The sequence below is a fragment of the Megachile rotundata genome, chromosome 10 (genome assembly GCF_050947335.1).
Source record: "Megachile rotundata isolate GNS110a chromosome 10, iyMegRotu1, whole genome shotgun sequence".
Lineage (NCBI taxonomy): Eukaryota > Metazoa > Arthropoda > Insecta > Hymenoptera > Megachilidae > Megachile > Megachile rotundata.
Window position 1 is genome coordinate 1676371 of NC_134992.1, and position 27919 is coordinate 1704289.

General features: G+C 30.9%; 2 protein-coding genes across 18 annotated transcripts in view; both read right to left on the reverse strand.

Annotated features, from left to right (window-relative positions):
- The window catches only part of LOC143265234 (uncharacterized), a 115825-nt gene extending 106426 nt beyond the window's left edge, over positions 1-9399 (reverse strand). For 8 of the 13 annotated variants that reach the window (XR_013039532.1, XR_013039534.1, XR_013039533.1 and 5 more), the window contains exons 1-2: positions 9222-9399; positions 6082-6348 (exon numbers count right to left, since the gene is read on the reverse strand). The gene's annotated coding sequence lies outside the window, so the exon portion shown is untranslated. Of the gene's footprint in view, positions 1-6081; positions 6378-9221 lie in introns of all 13 variants that reach the window. The other 5 variants (XR_013039536.1, XR_013039535.1, XR_013039538.1 and 2 more) reach the window with 3 other exon arrangements.
- LOC105663968 (cyclic nucleotide-gated channel alpha-3-like) overlaps positions 1-27919 on the reverse strand; it is a 1281713-nt gene that overhangs the window by 363827 nt on the left and 889967 nt on the right. The window lies entirely within an intron of this gene.

Genomic DNA, 27919 nt, shown 5'->3' on the forward strand with positions numbered 1-27919 from the left:
TGTATTTACGTGTTCCCCTTATCATGAAAATAAAAATGACTTATAACAAAAACAATAGCGAATTTTACTACAAAAGTAAGTTAAAAACAAAAGTATTTATTTATATTTCATAACTATATATCTAAATAATTAACTTTCATCATTAAAGGTTTTCTTCGCTTTTTTTGGAAAAGAAATTTTTAATTTGGAGCGATTCAAAATATTCCTGAGAAATTGGTGGGATACAGATCAATAAATCTAAATATGTTTGCACCTTTCTTTTATTACTGGCCAATAGTTGTGTATATGGAAGGAAGGGAATGTTTTTGTATATTTATGATTTAGCCCTTTTGAATAAAAGATTTAAAACATGGAATTCTGCATTGTCATTTTATAAAATAACTTATATAGAGCATTTTTTTAAAGTCTCCCTTCTATTTTCTACCAATAGGCAAATTTGTCAATGCAAAATTTGATTCTCAAGGATGTACAAATAATGTATGCAAAGATATTGTTTGTAATTCGTGTATTGTAATACTGCTAAGTACGAAATTTCAATTGTAACTATTTAGCAACTTTTTTTTAACGAGGTTAAATATATTAAATTTTACTGCGTTCGCGTAAAACCCCATACTTTAACGTAGGTAAATGCAAGATAATTAAACTTTGCTTCCTACTAAAACAATTTCACATTTGTTTACTTTATTCTTTCATATCGCGAATAAATAAATACAAGTGAGTAGAAAACATAATTTTTTTATTCTATTTTTAACTAGTTTGTTCCAGTAATTATGAACATAAATGAAAAAATTTATTACTAAAATTAGTAACTATTTACTGATAAATTATAATAATCACAGAAGTTCAAAATTCATATTTCACACTAAATATATGAAACAGTATATTTTTTAATGAATTAAATATTATATAATTATAAAGAATTTTATATGCTTTGAAGTACACATCTACCAAGTGGTAATTTTTACAATTTCGGATAGATTGTTTCAGATGACATTAATGTAAAAGAATGCAATGCGAATTAATTGATCAACTCACTTTTTTTAGATTCTTGACACAGATTGCTTTCATAATAAAGGGCAAATACATGTGAGGTTAGTTTTAACAATGGGTTGGTACGAGTGTTGTATGAATGAGGTTGATAAGAGTGTAGAGTGAGTGAAATTGGTAAGACAGATATTTTTGTGTTGGCAGGAGTATGATAGATGGGAGAAGAACCGGTGTGTGTGTGAAAGATGTCCGCGGAGTATGCCATTTCTACACATTAAACTTTAGAATTCAAACTATGTTTATTAAATATATATAAATATATAAATATGGAATTAAAAGTCATCAATAGTGTATAGTACAGATTTAGTTTAAGTTTATTTAATGGATTATAATGGAAAATTTATTTGTAATGTTAAATATCAAATGTATGATAATGTTAAGTTTCTTTAATGTTAAGCAAAGAAGCGCATTTGTTTCAATTATTATATGTTTATTTTATAAGCGATTGATGCACCGATTCGCAACATTGTAATCATAGACGCGGGAATATTAGCTATAAAGGGCATATGTTATCATTAAAATCGGAAAAGTATGATTGTGTCGACTCTCAACGGTGTAGCCCAGCGTGCGCGGAAAACTAAAGGGTTTTCTGTGGCCGTCAAGCTCCCCGCGTGCTCGGAAAGATGAAAATCTTTTCGAGGCCGCTATAGACCTCAATTGGGTAGACATCTACCGCTATGAAGGTCCACGCGTGCACGGGAAGACGACGTCGACCCGGGGCCGCTAAGCTACCGGCGAAACCGGCAGAGTTGACTTTTTTAATGAGTGATTATTCGAATTTATAAGAGAATTCGATAGAAATGCTCGTAAGTAGCGAGGTTCCGCGTCTATGAAGGGCGAAGCATTTTCGGACGTTATCGGTAGCGTTCGTCAACAATCGGTATCGCGTTATCGCTCCATCGAGTCCGTGAGCGCGGAGCAGGTATTCATTCTCTTCCCGGCGACCGAATAAATAACATTAAGACGCTTGTGTTCCTTGTTCAGTACTTTAGTGAAATAAAATTGGTTATATTTGTTTAAATTTGCAGTTAAATTATTTATGCCCACAAAATCCTGTACAAATAGCATTATTCCCCCACAATACATACCGGAATATATAAATTTTGTAAAATGATTCACAAATATAATTTATTGTCAGTTTAGTGAGCTCTACGTTAATGTATAAAAATTTGTTCCTTCTAAAAACAGAAAGTTACTTTCTATTTTCCACGCTTGAAATTTACAAACCTCATGTTGATACCTCTAATAGATTGATAGACATTAATTTGTAATAGGTTTGGTGGAACACTCTATATAAATATTTCAAATTTGTACCACATTATTAATAAACGTGTTTAATTACAATAATTTGAAATAACATTTCAATCTGTAGTATTTAAAATATAATGACTGCAATGGAAATCGCCTTATGAATTTAAAATTCATATTTATTGGCTGATGGATTACGTTAAAACGCAGTCCCATACATTTGAAAGATTTAATGAAAATAAAATCCAATTGAAATTAACCTATAAATATTTCGATCATTAAATCGGAATCAGAAGAGGTCTTGCATATAATTTATCACTTAAATGTATATTTCACAGTTATTCTGTCAAATGAGATAAAACCGTCGTATTAAAAAAAAAAAAAAAAAAAAAAAAAAAACAGAATAATCAAAATACGTGGAATTACTAATTATCGTTAAAAACAAAACAATATTATCTACTTTAAGTAACGTTTCGAAGTTTTTTACTATTCATCGTTTTTATCTATTTATCTATTAACAATTCATTACTAATTTGGTATTAATCTGTATAACAATTAAAATATAATAAACATTTTTCAAATTTTTATGATTATAATTTTATTTCAATAGTTTATCTATACTTTGGTATTCAATAAAAAAATTTATCATTAATCTACCACCGTGACTATAAAATACTCGAAAAAAGTGTTTCTGATAACGAGAACTCGATAACGCAGATAACAAGAACTGTTACAAATGCGCGATAGAATATTACGCATTGCATATTGCTGTTCGAAATAAAATATATTAATTATTCTTTAAATCAATATGAAAATGTTTTATATAAACTTCTACGTACATGACTCAAAATAGCACGTTTCCGGCTAACAGTTAAATGTAAGCAAGATAAGAAATATAAGCAAATTCTTAGATTCACAAATTCTTCAATTTACAAATTTAAAAACCTACGAATTACTTGATTTTAAGTTTCCACATTTTCAAATACATATTTCTGGGTTTAAACTTTAAAATCTTTATATTGGTAGATTTCAAAACTTCAAATTTCCAAATCCACAAATCGCTGCACCCATAAATCTAAAAATTCCCTAGTTAGAAAATTATTTAATTCTTAAATTTTTCAATATTCAAATCTTGATATCTGTATCACGACAAAGGGTATAGCCGGATAAGGTAGTGAAATGTGCCCTTGAGTCGAATTAGGAACCCAATTCGTCAGTCAGTAGCATATCCGAAAAAAACATCTCACACCAAGTTTCAACTCCCTATCTCATCCGTGGGGGTAGTAAAAGGGAAAAAACGAAATTCCGGTTTTTGGCCTTTTTTGCCTACAAATTTCGTACAAAAATTCTAAAAAAATTCTAAAACATTGAGGTCTAGATAGCGCATATTATAGAATTTTTTCAGATTTTTTGATCGCAAATTGTAGTCGTCAAAAATCAAAAACCGAAAAAAAAATAAAAAAAAATGCGATTTTTTAGTGAAGATGTCGGAGCACTACTTTTATATTAATGTGGTAGTTAGGTGTTAATACAACTATTATTCTCTAATTTTTTCAGATTTTTCGGTGAGGTGCGCCGTAGTTAAAAAAATCAAAAACCGATTTTTTCGCGCAAAAAACAAACTTCTGCTTTGAACTTTTATGTCATTTTCCCATTAATGAAGGAGAAAAAAACACGGATATGTTTTAATAAAAAAATTAACAATATATATTTAAGAACACACAAAAATACATACAACGGAACAACACTTCGGACGGCACTGCTTTCCGCCTAAGTTACTCGCAGGAGCGCAAAGCTACTATTGCTTCGCAAGCATTTCGCACACGCAAAGCGTCGTTAAACAAAAGATGATCGCTCGTTAATGGAAAAAAACCACCGGTTACCCCCGTGGAAAAAACCCTACATATATAATATTTGGGACAGTACTAATGACCAAAACATATGTTACGAACATTGTTTAATTGTTGGGCCATATGAACATTTTCAGGTTTTAATTAATGTAAAACTTTTTCTTTCATAAATATAGATTCTTAATATTTGATCTGAAAGTAGAAATTTTACATTTTTGTATAAAAGTAATTAGTTATAATCTGCAATACATATTGGGTTATACACGGCAGTGCATAACTATAGCACCATCTACATTTTTACTTGTTCTGTAATTCAGAGTTAAAATGCAAAAAATCAATTGCAGCAAATGAAATGGTATGGGTTGCAATAAATTTTACATTACGTCTCATTGAAGTTGCTCTTCTATTAGAAATGACATAATCGAAAATGTGATTTTGGCTTGTTGCGTAACTATAGCACCAATATTATTAAATTAACTTCTCTCCATCCAGTTCAATTACAAACTCACTGAAGCTAAATAATTACATTCTTTATTAAAGTACAAATAAAAATTTGACAATACTCTTTGTTCAACAATGCCACGTGGTAGATATTTGACCGAAGAGGAGAAGGGTAAAATTTTGACGTTTAATAAAGTCATTTTGATTTTTTTAAATAATTCCGTTAATTATGGTAATAATAAAAAGGATGGTTCAAAGAAAAAATTGAGTCTCCGTACCGAACGAGCAATTGTAAAAGCAGCCAGTAACAGCCAAAACAGCTGTAACTAAATTAAGAAGGAACTCAAATTAAATATTTCACGGTGGACAGTACGTCGAGTTTTGAAAAGTAATCCTAACATGGTGAGGCAGAAATTAAAATCTGCACCAAAACTTCTACCACGGCATAATGTTGCAGGACTTAAATACGCTCGAGCGAACATGCATCGCGACTGGAAAAGCGTAAGTTAACCTTAGATGTCAAAATCTTTTTACACCAATTTACTTAAACTTCTATCATTGATAATAAGGTTATATTTTCGGATGAAAAAACGTTTAATTTTGATGGTCCGGACGGCTATAATTCATATTGACGAGATCTCCGAAAAGAGCCACAATACTTTTCAAAAAGAAATTTTGGCGGACAAAGTGTTATGGTTTGGGGTGCCTTTTGCATTGATGGCATGTTGTAATTGGCTTTTCCATCGAAAAAGAGAGGTAGTGATGAGTACATCGCAATTTTATTAGACAATTTGTTACCTTTTATAAGATTTTTATAGGACAACGCTGTTGTACATACCAGTCGGAAAGCAGTATCATGGTTGGAAAGAAACAAAATTAATGTTATTAAATGGCCAGCATGTTCACCAGACCAAAACCCGATGGAAAATATTTGAGCCATTATTGTCCGAAAATTTTATGTCGAAAATCGACAGTATGAAAATATTTTAGAATCAAAAAACGCAATACTAAAAGCATGTAATGAAATTAGTCAACGAATTTTTCAGAAACACATCGAGAGCATGCCAGATAGAATTTTCCAACTTATAACAAAACAAGGAGGTCCTACAAGATATTAAAATCATATTTATGTCTATATATTTGATATTTATTCATATGGTGCTATAGTTATGCAACGATGAAAAATCAATTTCCATGTTATATTTTCTTATATAGTAAAATAATAACAACAAATTTTTACTGAAGTTCATTGTTCACTATACCCTTCAATTTCATATGGATGATTTTTATGTATTGTTATTCCAAAGTCAGAATTTACTAAAAATGTAAGTGGTACTATAGTTCTGCTCCGCAGTGTATTATTTTAATTAACGTTTGACCTCTGGGACATTGATCGGTACAATAAATATGATTATTAATATGCGTACCGATCATACACACAATGTTTTAAACTATGGTCATAGATACATTGTATTAAGAACTTGTTACTACGCACAATCAATGTTGGATCATTTGTTGAGCCCGAAGATTCGCACTGCGGATCACAATCGAAGAGATTAGGCGTGCCTTTACTGCAAGCTTCTTGCGAAACGGTATCATGTTTGATCGTAGAATTATTAGCATTTTCACGGTTCGTATTTTGCAGGTCCGCCATTGCAAATACACGATTCACTATGATTGTTGCGATTCCTATCCACAAAGTATTTTCGAAGTCTTCTTCATCCGAGATGATTCCTCAATTGCCAAAGCAAAAGGAATATTTCTAATCCGAAAACGGGTTTTCATATTTTTCTAATTGATATATTAAAGCAAATAATTTAAACAAAATTATGATACAAAGTAAGTATTGAAAATCAAGCAGTTATACATTTCAATTTACTAGGTACTATTCTTAATACCACATTTTTATGTTATGTTACAGAAGTATTTGTAACTTAATTATATCGAATTGTTTATGATTTATATGTTTGATACTGTAGTCAGTAATTTGATTAATCAATATTCGTACGACATGTTTGATGTAATTGTATACATTTAATTATTTCTTCAGTTTGTACACAAATTAATCAAAAAAGTAATTGGGGCGAATTGTAATGGTTGAAGACAAATTCTTCTTAATTACTTATTGTTAACCACTAACCTTTTAAAATTTTTTTATTTAGTACCCTTTTCCAGAAAATCGTTATTTTAAAACTAAAATTTCTATTTTGTAAAGAAGAGATTCAAGAAATGAACATACACTATTGGCTAAAAATTCAGGCACATGTATTAGAAGATTTTCTATTTTTACTAATCTGCATAGAAAATAAGAATACACTTCACAGAATCTGAAACTAATTTCTAACACACGAAATTGCATCTTCAAATAGAATATAAATGTAAAAAAATATAAATGAGATTAAATACCACATTTAATTATACTTTCAACTCAGGGAGAGATATGTATTTTTATAGTAAGAAAATTGTACAAAAGTGTATTAGGATATGACAAAAACTATTCTGTATACCGTACAATCTATATCTTAATGGCGTATAAATCTTTATGAGGATTTGTCATTTATGTTACTAAAAACGGTCGTAAATAGTTAAAAATACTTTTTCTTAAATATATGGAACGCTATAACTGGAAAGTAAAATATTATGAAATAAAAATAGTAAATTTATTGAAAATAAAATTAATATTATGATTATTAACTGGAATTTTCTATGATTTTAGAATGACAATTAAAGCCTCAAATGTAAAATTCAAATATTGTAAACGAACCTCTGAACAGTAAAACATGTGTATACATAAAATTTTTCAATAGTACTTTTAAGATATTTTTAGGTTCAATTGTTTAAATGTCAAATATTTATATGAGGATACATGGTCCTAATAAAATTATTGCGTGCTATACAAACAAATAAACACTCAATTTATCGTAATATAAGTTTAAAAATAGTATTAGAGATACCGAAATTACAATCGTTTAAGATTAAAGTTAAATTAAAACAGTACCATGTTTTCTAAATTAAAATTTATATGTTTTCTTGAAAATATTTAAAATATATTTTTGAAAAATTTTATATATGTATATATGTAAGTATGTACATTATTATGTATTTATAATGGTTCAAAAGATTCTGATGCGTTTTGAATATGAAATGAAGACATTATATAGCATTCCAATTCAAAAGAACAAGTTTGCAAAAGGACAAACTATTATTAATTCTCTTTAATAAATATATTAATGCTTATGTATTTTACTGTATTCATACTAAACTTATGCATTTTTACTGGTTTTTATATAATATGCAATAACTATATAATATGTACCCAAGTCAAACCTTATTTGTATATAATGCATAATATAAAGTGCAACTATCAAATGTATTTTGAAATTTGCAAATTAGTAAAAAACATGAAGTAACAATAATACCTCAAAAAGAATATTAAAACGCAATAATATATATGTAATATACAGTGGGTAACAAAAGTAAGTAAGCACTTAGAGCTTGTGGCAAAAAAACATTTGTGTCAAATCAAATATGTAACTTCAAAAAACAAATTGTATATCTGCTGAAACTACATGAAACAATCTATATAATTATGCCGATAAAATGTTCATTAGTGCTGGATTTCCTCATAAAAAATAATAAAGATTCACGGTATGCACATTCCAAAAGTAAGTAAACACGACCGGCATTGCTCGATAACTTTTTAATACTTGCAATTTTGCAATTTATTTATGAATGACTTTTATAGATTATTTCATGCCGAATCTGAATTCGTAAACTCTTTCTTTGTAGTAGATATCGTTTTCGAGAAAATTTGACTTAAAGGAAAATTGTAAATTTTCAACTTTGGAAATGTTTCACGGTCTTATAGTTGCTTTTATTCATTTTATTTTTATACCAAACTATTCTGCAAATTCTCTTGAATAAAATGATATGAATTGTGATAACATTATAACTATTTAATTATGTTTAAATGTTTGGGTTTCTTCTTCACTTCCATTGGCATTTAAACATAATTAAATAGTTATAATGTTATCACAATTCATATCATTTTATTCAAGAGAATTTGCAGAATAGTTTGGTATAAAAATAAAATGAATAAAAGCAACTATAAGACCGTGAAACATTTCCAAAGTTGAAAATTTACAATTTTCCTTTAAGTCAAATTTTCTCGAAAACGATATCTACTACAAAGAAAGAGTTTACGAATTCAGATTCGGCATGAAATAATCTATAAAAGTCATTCATAAATAAATTGCAAAATTGCAAGTATTAAAAAGTTATCGAGCAATGCCGGTCGTGTTTACTTACTTTTGGAATGTGCATACCGTGAATCTTTATTATTTTTTATGAGGAAATCCAGCACTAATGAACATTTTATCGGCATAATTATATAGATTATTTCATGTAGTTTCAGCATATATACAATTTGTTTTTTGAAGTTACATATTTGGTTTGACACAAATGTTTTTTTGCCACAAGCTCTAAGTGCTTACTTACTTTTGTTACCCACTGTATCTTAATCCATTAAATACAGCTCGTAATAGCAGCAGCATTTAAGATACATGTACATAATAATACACGACATTTTACTTATTATAATTATGATTTAATAAACGTATTTATTGATGTACTCACCTATACAATTTTTTGACTTTCTGTTACAAACATTTAATTTCAAAAATTTTCAAGAAGGTCGACATTTATATATTTTGAACAACGAAGAATTTAGTAACCAAAAAAACAGAATTGCAGTCGGAACAGATTATCATCGTGTCATGTCGGTTTCGTTGTCGCGTTTGGTAACGCGCTCGTCTTTTGCAAAACATTTATATTTAAGCTTGCGTACATATTTGGCGAGGAGTTTTACAATGCTACGATCCATGAATATAAAATTGTGTTTCATTACACGTTGAAAGTTAGCGTCTAACACAATCACACTAAAACTCTATTAACAATAATATACATACATATATATATATATAATTCAATTAACTTTTTAACGAAGTTGATATTAATACTGAATTATACATATGTACAGGGTGTTAGGCTACTGGTGGGCATAATTTTAGGGGGTGGTAGTTGGGGTGATTTTGAACAACTATTTTCTTCACTAAAATGCTGGTTAAAGCTTAGTTTTTGAATTATTATTGAAAAACACTGACCAATCAGAGCGCGAGAATAGCGCACGCCCAGATACGAGAGCGACGGATGCAAGCGTGACGGTTGACCCTGGTCGTGAACAAACAAATCGCGCGATATCGGTAACATAGTTACCATCATCGGTAGTACGTCAGCCGGTAAGTAGTTATAAAATTCACAACTACTAATAAGTATAAATTTATTAACGGAACTCATTGTATGGATGAAACGAAAATAAAGATGAAGGTCAAGCGTAGTTTTTTTTAGATAATTAAGAAAAATGACTATTTGTTTAACGATATAAAATTAAAGAATACTCGGACGCTGGGAAGACAATACCAATGCAAGTTTTTTGTTTCTAAAATTCTGTACAAAACGTCAGTTGGTTGTCGACGATCGAACGAGAATGCTTAGAAGAGAATGGTGCACATTTAAAACATTAAAGTAAATTTAATATTGTCGGTAATACGTGTTGTGCGATCGCGATAATACATCTTGCAATAACTGACTTTTTTCTTTGAATCACTCATCACGCATAATGTGTAGTATGTACATAGTGAGGAACTTTCGTAAATGAATTGATGTGGAAAAAAGGTGGACATTTTTAACATTCGATACTACGGACTGAACAATCATGGTGTGTGTTTGTTTAGTGTGGGTTCCGAAAATTGTACCATTATTATACGGAAAACATCAAATATGACAGTCATCCTTTTTACTTGACAATCCCATAGAGCGGGTATTGATATGCTCTTGTAGGATTTTAGCGAATAAATAGGTTTCTTGTCATACGACGATATACTTCAAAATTAATGAAGAATTCTAGCATCGTAAATTCACTCATGAGGTAAGCGTCCGAGTATTCTTTAATTTTATGTCGTTAAACAAATAGTCATTTTTCTTAATTATCTAAAAAAACAGCGCTTGATCTTCACCTTTATTTTCGCTTAATCCATACAATTAGTTTCGTTAATAAATTTATGCTTATTAATAGTTGTGAATTTTATAACTACATATCGGCTGACGCATTACCGATGATGGTAACTATGTTACCGATATCGCGAGATTTGTTTGTTCACGACCAAGGTCAATCGTCACGTTTGCATCCGTCGCTCTCGCATCTGGGCGCGCGCTATTCTCGCGCTCTGATTGGTCAGTGTTTTTCATTAATAATTCGAAAACTAAGCTTGAACCAGCATATTGGTAAAGGAAAAAGTTGTTCAAAATCACCCCAGCTACCACCCCCTAAAATTATGCCCACCAGTAGCCGAACACCCTGTATACAATTTTTTTTACAAAAAATACCTTTAGGTTTAAAGGAAACGGAATGTAAAGATATGCATATATGCAATACATATTTATAATGGAATATAATCACTTGAAAAATTAGTTAATCGAAGAGTTAAAGATCTAAATTTGTATAATAGAAGATTTACATACAGAATTTCATCTGCTAAAATACATCTCATCAAACTTCAATATGTAATGTAGATTATTAATTTATTTATCATATATTATGTCTATAAACATAGTCTAATTATACTATGCTATAGTTGTACTATCATTATGACTATGATCATACTCCTGTTTTATTAATTATTATGATACTTTTGGGAAAAGTTTTATTACTCGTTTTTAAATATTAACCACTTACATGTCTACACATTTTAAATTATGTTGAGTAATCTATTACATATTCAATACGATGAAATAAAATAATAAAAAGTAAATATTTTATATTTATTCGAGAAAAGACCTTAGGTGTTTCCAGACGTATGATGTCAATTACGACACAACAACATGATGGTAAATCAATTAAAGGAAAATACATGATATTCATTTTACAGCTATAGACCATGTTGAGAACTTATTAGGAGCCCATAAATAATAGTTTATTTATGGCAGGTCTATCAGCCCATCGTTAGGCCAGGGTTGACTCGGGTCGAGGTCAATGTTGTAAACCATGTGGCAGACAGAGAAATTGAAGAAACTGGCGAAATCACCTGCGTTACGTTTAGATTATGTAGGATTTATTGGGGAATATATTGCGCTTGGTCCTATGTCAAAGGTATCACGACATACTTTGACAAACGGGCGTTTAACTTACTACCTGCCGCATCATGCTGTGATTAAGGAAACAAGCACGACCACAAGTGTACGGGTAGTTTATGACGGGTCCGTCAAGATGTCAACGGGAATTTCATTGAATGAGGTACAAAGGGTTGGGCCAGTAGTTCAAGACGATCTATTCTCAATTCTTATTAGATTTAAGCAACATCGCGTGGTTGTTAGCGCCGATATAGAGAAGATGTATAGGCAAATACTTGTATCGCCTGAACAAAGGTCTTTGCAACGCATTTTGTGGCGAGAAGACCCTTCACAGCCACTTGATGTTTACTTACGTATAGGACCGCGTCAGCCCGTTTTTTGGCTACGAGATGTCTGCGGCAGGTTGGTCTTGACAATATGGAGAAATACCCCGACGCGAGTAAGGTAATTTTTGAAGATTTCTATGTCGATGACCTTTTGACGGGAGCAGATTCAGTAGAAGAGGCTCGGGTTATTAAGAGGGACGTAGAAAAACTGTAAATACAGTAAAGTTTTTTTATACAGTCCACTTTGCAATTGTGAATATCACCTTTCCTACCTCGCTCGTTATACTTAACCGAGCATTCGGGCGCGAACAGACCAAAACATAAATTCACTTACATTAAGTACATGTTTCGTTCTAATTTTTCTTTTAATTTTTGTCGAAATAATTTATACATATACTATATTTACTATATTATGATATAGACATAAAGAGTTTATGATGCATTACGTAACTTTATTTATAAACATGCGTTTATAAGTAAGCTTTATTTTCTTTTATCTGAAGAAGTCTTTAAAAGTATGTACATTTCATTGTGATCTCATATGTCAAAATTCAAATAAAAATATTCACTTTTTATATACAAGCTTTATAAATTTTCTAATTTTGTCCATAATATAAAGAGAATGTAGTACAAGATTTTATATAACAAATTAGAGAATTTTCTACAGCAAGATTCGAAAAGAAATTACGTACTTAAATAAACTGATTACCGACTTAAATTATTGCAAATATACTTTACTCCTTTAATTTAGTTTTTTTATTTCCAGTTATCTTTTAAATGTTTGAGTACAGCTCACTATAAACAATTTCCGTAGCTATTGAATTTAAAATAAGTTATTATACTAATCGAAGATCCATATCTCTCTTATTTTTTTTTCAAATCTTTATAAATTACTGGGAAACATTTTTGTTTCCGATAAAAAGGTCAAAGGATAAAAATAAGGCAAACTGCCATTCCAATAGAAATAGTCAAGTTGTTAAAGACTTATCGTTGATTTATTTAGTTTATTTAGTTTTTAAGTGAAAATTGTATAAGTATGGGTTATGTGTGAGTGAATGTAAAATAACCATGGTTATTCGTTGTGCGAAATATTGTGAATTGCGAATATTATATTGTAAAAGCGAATGTAGCGTTAAGTTTATTTTGTATCGAAGAGCGAAGTAAGAGCGAGCGAGATAGCATTAGTAAACTTCTTAGAAACGATGCCTAGCTGGCGATCTCCTTACGTGCACAGGGGTGCTTCGGCAAACCTGGGGCTGGTCAGGCCAACGGCCAGGGGAGGTAGTGTATGTATCGCCCTGAGGCTGGTAGTCCCACAGTAGGAGATGTCGAAAATCTCCGGTAATTAGGGACAGTGGACGGAGAACCGCCTAGCGGTTCTCCGGGACCTTCAGGCTGGTCTAGGAGGAAAGCCGCTATGGTAGATAAGGGTAGAATTCCAGGAAAGGCCCGAGCGCGTCGCGACATTGCTCGAGCGAGGCCCGAATATTCATTATAAATTTGTCTGTTGAACAAGCAGGACCTATTTCGCTCGCGCTTACACAAAACATTCGTATTTTGCGAATCGATTATAATTTTCTGGTTTTGTTCGTCTATTACGGGTAATATTTTTACGTTCTACAAATCCTGTTACTGTCATCAATTATTTTCATCTAAGAATTTGCACAATTTGTATTTTAAATTATTTATATAAAATTATTAACCAATCCCGATTTTGCTTTCGTTTTATTCAATGTTAGTTTATCAATTAACACAAGTGATAAATTCATATGGAATTCATTATGTATTTCTGGGAAATAGGAAGCGAATTGATGTTATTGTGAATTTGAAAATGAACGAATACTTGGTAGTCCCTTTTGTACGCGCAGTGACAATTAAAAAGAAAAAATACTTTTAGGTTCGAACTTGATGAAAAAAGGTAGAAATGAATTAGAAGTAAATCAGAAGTAAAACAGAAGTGAAATAGAAGTAAACAAGTATTCAAACAAAAAAGTTCAACACCAAAATAGTTGTCTGAGCGTTATTGTCTGAGCGTTAGCGAAGACTATAAGATGAAAAATGTAGGGAAATTACCCACGCTAGGGCCAAAACTACTGGACCAATCTCAACCAAATTTTGAACTTAGCATCCTCATGGCATGGGGCATTGCAGATGAAAATTTGGTTGAGATTGGCCCACTTTAATCCACTTTTTTACCTTGCAATCTTGAAACCATTTACACGAGAGCGACTTGACAATATTCAAAGGAAACCATCCGTTGTTGAAAGGAGAAGATTTATGGCATCAAGAGATTTGTAGTTTTTAAATACATCCTACTTTGAATATAAGTTGTAAATTATCTTTTCATATTGTTTTCCGCATAAATTGCTAGAATTGATTCCATAATTTTCACATATCACAAATTTCATCCACAAAAATAAAAAAATTTTAAAACTTAATACAATTGACATAATTTACATGAAGCATAATCGATAAAATAAACAAACTAAATATTATCAAAGTTATAGAAGTTTTTAACAGCATAAAATGAAAAAAAAAGCTCGAGGCTAATGCTATTTATATCTTTTCAAATCATAGAATGAACGATTGATTTTTATTGGTGTAGCACAATCAATCTACATACGCACGCTCAGACTTCACTGTTATCAACAGTAGTCTAGTTATATGAATTTTAAAATTCACTGTTATTGTAGTTTAATAAATAAATGTTATATTAGTTGTTCAGCAAAATCAGTATCCATTTTTTTTACATACAATATTCACGCGTCGTTAATACAACGAGTGAAGCAGAGCATATCAGAACATAAAGAAATATTTCAACATAATTTCAACATAAAATTGTAACTTTTGTTCTGTCGAAACATATACATTGAGCACATCCTTTTTATGCTTAATATTTTTTATGCAAGATATTCCGAAAACACGATCTGACCTGTAGTACATTCTCTTTTCATCTATAACAAAACTATCAACATCGCATTGCCTGCCTCAAGATCACAAAGATTGATTTTAGATATTTTTTACTGTCATCACAGGTAAGAGAGATGCTCGGTTATTATAAATGCCCCACACTGCATATAAAACAGAGTAACTAAATGGAATCGCTTAAATTGCTGCTTTGTTTATTGATGTATAGAAAACTTCCAAGAACAATGTTGTGATATTTCAAAATGATTGAAGTTTTTTAAACAAAAGCACGTATTCTTTGTACATTTCAATCATCTGTGACGTTCTGCACAAAAATAAAGTTAGAATACAACGTTAGAAAGTTCAATAACTTGTGGAATTCTTCAAATCTATGCTTTAAATTTGTAATGGGAATAATAAGATAATTTTTGTTCATAATAATGTAATAAATAAGATATTGTACTTAAAATAAGGTGCACAAATATAATAGTACTAAAAAACAATATCTTACTTATTTTTCACTTTTTTTGTAGATTATTGTTTCACCTTTCTATCATTAATATTAACAATAAGTACAGTTATCAATTGCGTAGGAACTTCTTTTATATTATTACAGTATTAAAATTTTCCATTATAGATCTTTTAATCGTGTAATATCGCAAATGAACATTATTATGAAACAGTAGTGCAAGACAGGAGGATGTGCCTAATAAAATTACACGTCAAGTGCAATAACATGCACGTGTTCGCCTGAGAATCCAACGCAATTAACGTCCGCCAAATTTTAATGTCATTTTCTGACCACCTGCGTTATCCAATAATTAACGTCCACGACGTTAATTTAGGATAATGCGTTGCGTTTCCTGTACTTGCACCAACCTCGTCGTAACTACGGTATAATCCATACAGGCTTCTAATGCATATTAGGGATATTGAAAACACATGAAAGATGTGTCCTTCCGATTACTATACATATACATATACATGACGTATGATACTGAAATTTATAGAATTCCTTTCTTTTTGATAATGTAACTACATTAAATGTAGTTGTTATTCAGGATAAGGTAAACGTCCCAGTGATCCAACGAAGGAAGCAGTTAAGATAATTGTAATTTCTTGTATATTTAAACAATAAAAAGTTATAAGTAAATATGTCTATCTCAAACAGTAAAATTTCTATTTTGAAATAAAATAACAAAAATCTATATTTGTGAAAGAAAGATGTTTTAAGTTATTTAAGGTCTGAAAATGGTCATTTGGCTCAGTAATTAAACTATATTCATGACATGTGCTAGTCCTTAATCCAGCCTTTTCTTTTTTTGAAAATGGGACAAGCCCACTTTTTTGTTATTGGGAGATATTTAAGAGTATAAATTTCAATAAACTGAAAATATTGATAAGTATTAATAGACAATTTTTTATATTTTGCAGTATTGGTCAATGTACGTCTTACTATCCAGTAGTGTAAAAAGTATTAACCAAAAACTAAAGATTTTTTTATATCCAAATTAACTTCCCTCACTTTCAAAATTAATGAAACGGATAATGTTTCACTTATTCAGTTATTATTCTTTATTTCTTTGAATCACTTTGGTCCGAATCATCTTCGTATTCTGATTCCAAGATTCTTCCTTGATTATCAACTCTCACGGGCCTGATTTCTATAAACATAATAAAAATAATAAAATTTCTTGAAAATGAGGATTTTATTGAAGTGGTGTTATTACACAGATAAGTATTTTTATTTTATTATTATCTACCATCTTCACTTTGGAATGTATCACGACTATAACAGCCCAATTATTACTGTCCAAAATATGATAGATGTATTAATTTAATTATCTTCATTCTTTCATAATAAAAAAATTACGGTGGTAAGATTTTATGGACTGAAAATATTTTATTTATAATAAATTCATTTAATCAATTACAGAGTATTTTTCTTCTAAATTAATTATGACATGCTATTTTCACTAGCAACTTCTAACGAAATACTTGTTTGAAAAGCTTTTATTGTTGAACAAATTTTGTTTGTGTGTAATCTTTTTGTTTTTCTTTTCGTTTGGCATTCTGGAGAATTTACGCGGCTACAATGTAAGGAAAATTGTGAAGAGCATATTATAAAATTGCAGGTTATGTTGATGTGATGAATTTAAAAAATAAGAAAAATCGTATTTTTGTATAATTATTAGGGCGCCTATTACAATGTCATATCGTAAATTCGCCCTATGAAAAGAAATGCTCGAACATACCGGAGAGAGCGAAACGCAAACCCAGCCTCTCCACCTTAATTTAAAAGGTAATTGCGGATTGGTTCCAACTACCATCTCGTAGCTTGAAGATTGCATATATAAATTGTACGAAAATGTGAAAAAATTGGGAACGCTTCAGGAGAGTAGCAAACAACATCTCTAGCCAAACACATCTTAACGCTGATTAAACTGAACCAGCAACGAAAATATCGAGTGGCAATCACAGTGCTACTTTATTTAATGCAATAAATATTAACAATATAATAAAGTACTAAATGCCGATTGGCTTAATAATTCGGTCTCACATAATGTTGCCATCTGTACCGATGGCATTCAATATCTAAACAAAAGTAATAGAAAATAAGATAAATTAAAATTCTCTGTTACTTAGTAAATTCAAAACAACTTTAAAAAATTATATAACATTAATAAACTTACAAGTTTAACAAAAATACTCCCTAGCTTGCTTCAGACATTACGAGATGAGTTAATAATATTTTTGAGGACCGAATGATAGAAACTTATAAATATATTTATGTAAAGTTAACACAATATGATGTTATATTTTATTTCGTTCAAAAGAAGCAGAAACGTTAAAATGTTAACCCTTTCGCTTCGGCAGTCCGGTCCGCCGAAGTGTCATCACCGTACGGAAGCACGCGCCAGAAATGTGCACAGTGCGCGTGGTTTTTGTATCTACATTTTTTAAGTCTTACATAATTACTATGCTTAATAAAACAATTGTTGCTTTAATATAGCATGTATTCCTCACATTTTAATATGAAAACAGTTAAACAAAATTATATTAGTTACTTTAAAGACATTAGACTAATTACAGTTGACAAATTCTTAGCTATTTACATATTTACAAGACTTTAAAATTGAACGTTTAATATTATTAATAATGTAACACAAATTAGTTAGTATACTAATATTTAGAAATTAGTAGTGTTCTACCGATAACGAAGATTTTGTTATTGACCACAGATGGTACTTGTATACACATCATGTGGATGCCGGATGTATCCGGCGCTCGTACGCACAGGTCGCCGTGTGGATGCCGGATATATCCGACGCTCGAAGCGAAAGGGTTAAAAATATCAACAAAATTCCTGCTCAATTGTTAATTACTAGGAATCCTTTGAGCACTAACAAGGGACATCACCCAACTGATACACGTCGATTTTGATGAAATTTTTATATGTTATAGAACTCGAGAAAATATTTGACACGTATTTTTTTTTTTTGGCAAACATCTACTCTGAAGTGGTGAAAATAACCCTTAAAGTTGGGGTTGAAAAAACTATTTTCGCAAATATCTCGGGAACTATTAGGCCTAGACAAAAAATTCAAAATGGAAATTTTTCTGTTTTAGAAGGCCAATAATATGGCATAAGTGGAGTTTTGACAAATATATTTATTTAAAAAATATGTTAAAAATTAACATTATTTTGCAAATTTTTTTAATAAAACGTTGTACCATTTTGATCAAATTTCACATACATAAACTATGTGTCCAAAGAAAAAATACGGATAAATTGGAATTTTTAATTTCGCTTGCGGAAAAAATATTACTGTCCTTGAAGTTATACGTACATTTTATACCTTCCGTTCGGTTCACAATTAACTTCTATACATAGTATTCTGGCAATTGTATTATATTATATTTTTTATTCTAATTCATTTAAAAAAAGAATTTAAGGGTCCATAAGTGCCTCTATAAAAATATGGGGACCGAGTCAGGTATCCTATATGTTCCGCGTTATGGGCGCGTACTGGTGACAGTGTACGACGCACGGAAGATCTAAACGCGTAAATTGTATTTCTGTGAAGTGTAACCTCTTCGTGATAATTTAGAGCACATGCAATTAAAGGAATTGCATCTGCTGATTAAGAAGTACTGTGGAAGACGGCGTTATTTACACGACCACTTTTTTCTTAAAAAATTTTCTTTCCCGAAAATAAGTAAAAGTTTGCTCGGGTCAGCCGTGGCAATTTTTTTTATGGCGCGGAAACCCATGTATATTGTAAATTAGTGTTACACTGTGAAATTTATTTAAATATATTAAATTAGTTCTACTTTAATTATCTCAATGGGGTCATTTAATAAATTATAAAAAAATGATAAAAAATAGCTTTGAATTTCTACACAGAAAAAAATGTAATTTTGCACAAATATGTAGCTATTAATTTTTCATTATTAAAATTAATCCCTTCCCGTGCCATTTATTTAACAGATGCGTCAGTCAAGACTAACTATTCAGGGCTATAACATTAAAACGAACAAAGAAAATTAAAATGTTGTAACCATTTTATATTCAAGGATCCTTGATAATGTAACTTATAGCTGGACATAAATTTCAAGTTGAGGAATATTCAAAATTTCAGTACGGTTTGTCACATTTGAGTTGTAAGTGCGTCACGAGTGAGACTTGTCAAAGTACGGGAAGGGGTTAAACTGAGTGCTTTGTATAATAATAAAAGAATTTCTAAAGGGAATTCAATAAAAATTGAAAATTATTATGTAATAACCATTTTTCTGGCTTTTATTGAACCAATTATGAAATATTGATTTCAATACTATGTATTTTTCAATTCGTTCTTCAAAGTATTAACCATAATATTGTAATATCACTCAATGAACTACCAATAAAACATCAATTGATCAGAAAAATATGGTCATAACAACAGGTGAATTTGTAATAAGATTTTTCATAATTCGAGCTTATAAAAGCCTAGTTTAAGATAAAAAACATTATTAAATATTCAATTATTATACTATTACAGGAAATACTGGATTTTTGTATTTCTTCTGGGTTTATGCTAACTTCTCAAGAGTTTATTTCATTTTACAATATTCAAGTAAAATTATTTGCAATAATCTATGTAGTATTTATACATTTTACTAATAATGTGTCGTGACTCTACTTAAAATTGAGTTATTTTACAATTTTCTTTTAAATAACTGAAATTAATTTCGTTATTACTATTTGTTATTTCAGCGAGATAAGGTGCTGCTTGCTAAAATTGGTAAAATGTAGACTATTATAGAGGACGCTCCGAAATCGGAGCAGCTATAACATTCCTATGAATAACGCCGTTCCGAACGAAAAGTTAGAAAATATCGATTTGCAATTCTTTTTATACATGACACACTTCTATAAAGAATCTGAAAAATCATATACATATATATAAATTATATTATATATTAATAATGGTAAAAAGCTATTAAAACCATAAAAATATGAACATGTTTAATATAACTAAATATTGGTTTTTGGTGTTGGCGACCGTTTCCCCTCACTTCAAAAAATCCAGAAAAGTTACAGATTAATACTCATGACAAGACACTTCTACTGTAATAATATATAAACGTGGTCATTTAATAATTTCTATTCAAAAAAATATTTTTAAACTTTAACATTTTTTTAAAAATTCATTTCGTGGTCATAAATTCTGGAAAAATTCACAAACACATACACCATAGAACAAAATATCCCTAATTCTTTTCAAAATTTTCCATACGGTGCAACGAAAGATATGAGGTGTGACACAAAAAAAAACGAGACTAGTCCAATAAATCATTGTATCTTCAGAATCAGTTCTCCGTGACATTATCATCTTCAAAGTAGTCCTCTTCAGCATTCACGCACTTCTGCATTCGGCGCTGCCATTGCTGGTAACAATTTTGGAACGAGGTTTTTGGAAGTCCCTTTAGGAGATTCTCCGTTTCTGCCTGAACCTCTTTAACTGAGGTGAAATGGGTTCCGTTTAAGCGAAATTTAACTTTAGGAAATAAAAAAAAGTCGCATGGAGCCAAATCAGGTGAATAAAGAGGATGCCCCATCACAGTAATATTTTTACTGGTCAGAAACTGCTTCATAGACAGTGCCGCGTGAGCGGGTGCATTATCCTGGTGCAACAGCCATCCATCGCTCCACAACTGTGGCCTTTTTTTCCTAATTTTTTCACGAAGTCCTTTTAGTACTTCAATGTAATAGCGTTGGTTAACAGTCTGACCAACACTATTACCTGGGAAACCACTGAATCATTATAATTCCATTAATGTCGAATTCTGATTTTGACATACGTGCTTTTTTGGGTTTTGGGAATCCTGGAGACTTCCACTGCATCGACTGGCGCTTACTTTCTGGTAGAATTTTTCCGGTAGAATGCAGTTGCACGTGTTTACTCAATGATGTAATACTCCCAAATGGCATGACGGATTGAATCGAAATTGGCAGCATGGATAGAGAATATGTGTGGGATGATGCCACCAAAACAATTTCTGCCAACTCCATTGTTTTTTCAAACTACACAACTAGTCTCGTGTTTTTTGTGTCGCACCTCGTATAAAGCTTAAACTATAAATTGCGTTTCGTTCTGTAACTACCCTTTAAGTAGTGTTAGCGGCTCTTGGCAAAAATAATTTACTTTGAACGGTATATTAACAGAATTGTTCATTGATTGATTTAGTCTAAAGGCACTTTTAAGCCCCTTATCTGGCTATACTCTTTGTACCTGATAAATTCTAAATACAAGCATTGTTAAAAAGCAAAATCTTTAGTACATGTCTTCAGTTACGGATAGTATTGTTTTTTCCCCTTTTCAGTATCGCGTCAGAACACAAGAGAAACAACATTATCAGAAAAGATTTTGCAACCTTCATATGCACAATGACCTATAGTTTCTTTTGTAGAATTTAATAGTAGGTAAGATAGAACTATAAGTTCATTTATAAAAATATCACTTATTTATTAAATAGTTAGAATAAAAAAAATGTCTAATAATCAATAGTTCGTACTCCATAGTAGTTAATTAACTGGAAAAATCAGATTTTTATGTTTTTAATAAGTTCCTCAATGTTAATTAGTATTATTAGCATTTTTTTCTAAATTGTCACCAATGTTTTTCCACATTCGAACTTTCTACAGGGTGTTACCTGTAACGCTACTCACGATTTTTCTCCCACTTGCAGCCACCTTACGAAAAAAAGTTTAGAATAAAATTTGCAGGGTATGAAGTGCACAATAGATATTAGTAAAGCAAATTTTGAAAACAGTTTGTTCTCTTGGCAAAGTCAAGGTCACCTTGGGTTTCTTAAATAGGAACATATATTTTTTTTTATTCATAGCTTTAGAGGACATCGAGACGAATTCGAAACATATATTACATTATATTTTTATTAACATATTACTCGATTTACAGAAGTGGAAAAATGTAAAGTACTTAGCTTTTGACTTTGGTAGGGTAACCATTATTTGGTTCCAAAGAGATCACTGAATGTAAACACGCGACTAGAATATAAGAAAAATACACTTTATTTAATTACATGTTCAAAATGTAACATATGCCGCCTTCCATCACATATTATAATATTCCAGTCTTTTACTTCACATTTCCACTTCTGTAAATCGAGTAATATGTTAATAAAAATATAATGTAATATATGTTTCGAATTCGTCTCGATGTCCTCTAAAGCTATGAATAAAAAAAAATATATGTTCCTATTTAAGAAACCCAAGGTGACCTTGACTTTGCCAAGAGAACAAACTGTTTTCAAAATTTGCTTTACTAATATCTATTGTGCACTTCATACCCTGCAAATTTTATTCTAAACTTTTTTTCGTAAGGTGGCTGCAAGTGGGAGAAAAATCGTGAGTAGCGTTACAGGTAACACCCTGTATATTCGAAAATGTATCGACTATTTTAAACTTTGAATGCTGCAATTCTGAAACTGTATTTGCATGTTTAAATCGTGATGAACAGGGACATTATCACATTGGAATGTGAATGACATTTCACCATTTCTAATAGATAAGGGATTTAATGTGATTGTAAGCTTCCCTGTTATTATTTAATGTTCTTGCGATTGGGAGTTTTCTAATTGCATCGACAGTTTTCAATATAGCCACGTTACTTGCACAAAAATTATGCGAAAAAAAATAAATAATTTTAATTTGATTTAACAATTCGTTAGCTCAACTCAAAACGTTCTCCAATGCATACTGCCGCAGTCATGTAATAATATGAAGAAATTACAATTCAATCTAAAAACTCTCAAGTGCAAGGATAAATAATGAGGATTATGAAGGAATTTTAGAATCATATTTGCTTCCTTATCTTTAGGAACGTGAAATATTATTCAAATTGAAAGGATAATGTCCCTATCTATCGCTATGTAAGCACATAGTATGGCTGAAGCATCACACATACAAATTCTAAAATGACTGGTTTATAATTCCAGATATAAATATCATGAAAAATTTAAGAAAACGCTAATGAGCCAAATTTGTGAAGAACATAAGACATATTCTACGGTACAATGCCGTTGTTGTGAGAGTGAAATTAATAAAAATTGAAGTGGAAATCTTATTAAGCTCAATGAAAACCCAAAATGTGTAGTTAATTAATCCTAATGGAATAGCAATTAATCGTCGAAGACAATTTTTATTCTAACTAATCACCAAATAAGTGGTTTTTTAATAAGTGAACTTACACTTCTGTAAGTCCTAAGGATAGCTTTCTCTGTAAATAAAGCAATAATTTACATATGTAAAGATACAATTTCTTTTCCAATAACATAATAATTTTCACACTATTACTTTTTATACCATTTGCTATACTCCTCGTTCTCCTTTGCTGCAAAAGACAAAAAGTATTATCGTCAGAAGTAAACCAGCTGAAAATGGAATAAACTTATAATCCTGATCAGCAGTTCACTATTCTCTCCGTAAGTAAAGAAAAGTTTTCTACCGTAAGAGTAAAAATCAGTCAAACATTAAACACTCTTAATCAGCGAGTCGCTGAGAAATGAATATCAGTGAGACACATGCTAATGCAAGCAAAGGGAAATATTGCAATATTTTTATTTCTTATTATTATGTCATGAAACTTTGGTCGTATTTGTCCTGTTTTTACAGTTGAAATGATACCAAACGATATAATTAAAAACATAATTACTTGTATAGCATCCCCTAAAAGTTTCAGACTTTACACTTAGGACAGATTTTACATTTACGGCAGAGATATGAATTTCTCTTAACGGCTTATTTAACAATTACATCGTGGTTGGTATCATTTTAATAAGAAAAACGGGACGAATATGGCAAAAGTTTCATAAACGAAAAACTAAAAATGAAGGATTTTGTTTTTTGAATGTAAAAAGTTTTTGAATCTTCATGTTTGCCGAATGTCTCAAAGCTTAATCCTTGTTTATTTTTATATCGCTACTCGTTTCTACTCTTTGAGACACTACAAAGAATGTAGCACCTTTTTTATAAAAGTCAAACTACTGTAGCGGCTTTACCGTTACATGTATAAAAATCCGTAGGTTGTAAGACGCAGGTCATCGGCGGTTCATGACCATTAAAAAGGTCCGGGTTTTCCCCAGAGGGCCTTATGCCGGGGATTCCCAACTCGGGGAATTCCCATTTCCTTTTTTTAGTTTTTGGCGCGTTTTTAGGCGTGCTAGCTGTCCTTGTCTAAAAGGACAACTATATAACCCAACGGGAATGCGGAAGTTGATATACTCGTTACTGACCCGTCACGCCGAACGTTAGACCTGTGTAACACGCGAACCTTCTTCTTAAAATAAAGAAACTCCCGATAAAGTATTTCGGTGAACATCATTTTATTTTCCTACCGTCATCCACTAAACTACAGACCCAAAGTTTTCATAGTTACACAAAAGGTAGTGTATATATTAAATAATATTTTAGGCAATTATATTAGTATGTTATCTGCAGTTTATATTGCAATAAATTAATGAGAAATTTTTCTACATTTGAAAATTATTATTTGTAGATGTTTGTGTACCTGAATTGATTTATTAATTTGTACATGGCTTTCTTCCTTAAAATATGTGCAATTTCTTATAAGTCGTTGAACTCAAAATAAAGCTTAAATCAGACTTTTCATCGGCAAGAAACTTTTTTAGAAGGCACCTAGCCGCAATGTCATGACATATATTTTTTGAAATGCTTTTAATGTTGCAGTTTGTGGGCTATTGAAAACTGACAAGCTTTTGTTATAAATATTTTTTCCTCAAATTATTAGAAGTGTGAAAAATCGCGCGTGATGTTGAAATAAGCACCTTATATAAAAAGACATCAAAGTATTTTAAGCGGATTATGGCTTATATTTTGTCACAAAATAAGAACAGGTGCTCGAAACAAAGAAGATCCTTAGAAATTAATTGACTTTCAGTGACTTCTATTCATTGATTTATTGATTTCTTTAATTAATACAGTTATAATCAAAAACTAATATTATCATTCCTAGACTATAGATGTAAACGTGGAGTCGATTTTTCAAATAAAAAACTAACACGCAGTGTATGAGTTTGGGTTATATAATGAGAATAATTCATAATTTTCATTCAGTTTAATACGGACATATTGTTGGTAATAGACTAAAGGTTGCAATGCTGCGCCATTTCTATTTTCATTATATTCACAATTACCCATGATTGTCCTTTCACCTGTCATGATTCTGTCTGTAACTACATATCAGCATGTACTTCGTATGTTAATAAAATAATTTTCAGAAAAAAAATACACCGACTTCGAAATGCACTAAAAAGTATAAAATAATTTCTATTTCCTAATGAAGTAATTTCTATTTCTTTGAATCATACAATTACGTCACAGATATGAATTAAACCTATTTACTCGTTAGGTAGTATATTAAATACATTTCAACCTTTTCGGAGGCGGCGCATAATTAAAAGATTTTCTTGAACATGTCAACCTTTGGACAGCCAAACATAGGCAAAGCTTGTATAGCTATTTTTTTTCTATATATATAATCCGACAGCACGCCGCGAAGTAGGTGTTAATGCGTATAGAATGTAACTATGGTCTATCTAGCCCTTTGCGAACGGGACGCCACAGTGGCGAAAAACGGCGAAAACGTGGACAAAACTAATATCTTCGATTCTGAGATAAATTATTCAAATGTTTTTCGATAAAATGATTATATTCGTGCTACATATTAGTTTTTTGTGTTAAAAATCGAATTTTGATTTGTTAGTTAACAAATACGGTTAGTTAACTAGTACGTATGAATTTTTATCTCGGAAACTATTTATCGAAATTAATTAAATCTTTTTGCATTTTAAACTTGAATGTTTTAACTATCATAATAATATTTTTTTCATTAGCAAATTCATTTTTTATTATCAGAAATTGCAAATAAATTTTTATCTTTTTAATTTTTTAACAATGTTTAAATATCTAATAAGTAATATATATATATATATATATATATATATGGGTGTGGATATTAAAATCTCACCTACAAAACAAGACATTTTGCAAAGGTCAGCGACGACATATTTGAAAAACGTCCGAAACCGCTGTTGTCACGTATGATAATAGGGCGCGCGCGTGAACATAAATGTGAATAACTCAGAAAACCGCAAATTACCACAAGATATCGTTACAGATGCTTGTTCGGGAAGCTTCCAGCTATCATTCAAGCCTATTTGGTAGGTGAACCGAGGTGGAGTTCACAACTTTTCCCTTACATAAACATTAAGTACGTTTATGGTTTATATCTCCTTTTGCAGTTTATATCAGTGTTAAAGATAAACCTTTCGATGTGCAACCTACATAATTATTATACTAAAGTACCATAAAAAATGCCAATAAAAGTGGATGAATATAATAGTTAAATAATAATTAAGCAGTATTATGTTAAACTTTGTTAACTGTGAAACGTCCGGGACTGCTGTTGTCGCGCGCGTTAATAGGGTGCGCGTATGAACAAAAATGGGAATAACTCATAAGACCGCAAATTACCGCAAGATATTGTTATAGATCCTTGTTCGGAAAGCTTCCAGCTTTCATTTAAGCCTATTTGGTAGGTGAACCGAGGTGAAGATCACAACTTTTACCTTACATTAACATTAAATATGACTATGGTTTATATGTCTTTCTATATCACTGTTAAAAATAAACATTTTGTTGTGTAACTTATATAATTATAATGTTAAAGTATCATATAAACAGCCGATAATAGTGGATGAACATAATATTTAAAAAATAATTAACAGCATTATGTTAAACTTTACCCGGAAAAATTGACTTTAAAAAATGTTCAACTTTGGAGGCTCATATCTTCGAAATGGTAATAATAAAGTCATTAAAACTGTGAAAACAGTATGCACAGATTCTTTATAAACTAGTTCCATTAAACGGATTTCAAGAATTGCGATTTTCATTTTTTGACTTTTGTCCACGTTTTCGCCGTTTTTCGCCACTGTGGGACGGTTCGAAGTGAACCGTACCGTGGGGCCGAGCTACTGCCGCGATAGTCATTAAAAATTGCCAGCGCATATTTGTGCTTTAACGCGGTTTTCGTTCATAGCATTCCAAGTCAAATTCTGGACATATTATATGTACATGCACAGATTTATGTGCATGCACACATGTACGCGTTTCTCGGCTCTATCAGTTGTTTTCGCGGAACGCATATATGAGTTCTTCGGCCAATTTGACGATTTACGCAGAACGCATATATGCGGTGGTAGTCCGCAAAAGGATAGATTCATAGAGTATGCGACGGAAAGACTCGATCGCCGCATATGCTCTAAAGATAGAGCCCATCTGCCGCAAATTTGGTGATTCCCGCGTCGTGGGCTCCGTTTATAGGT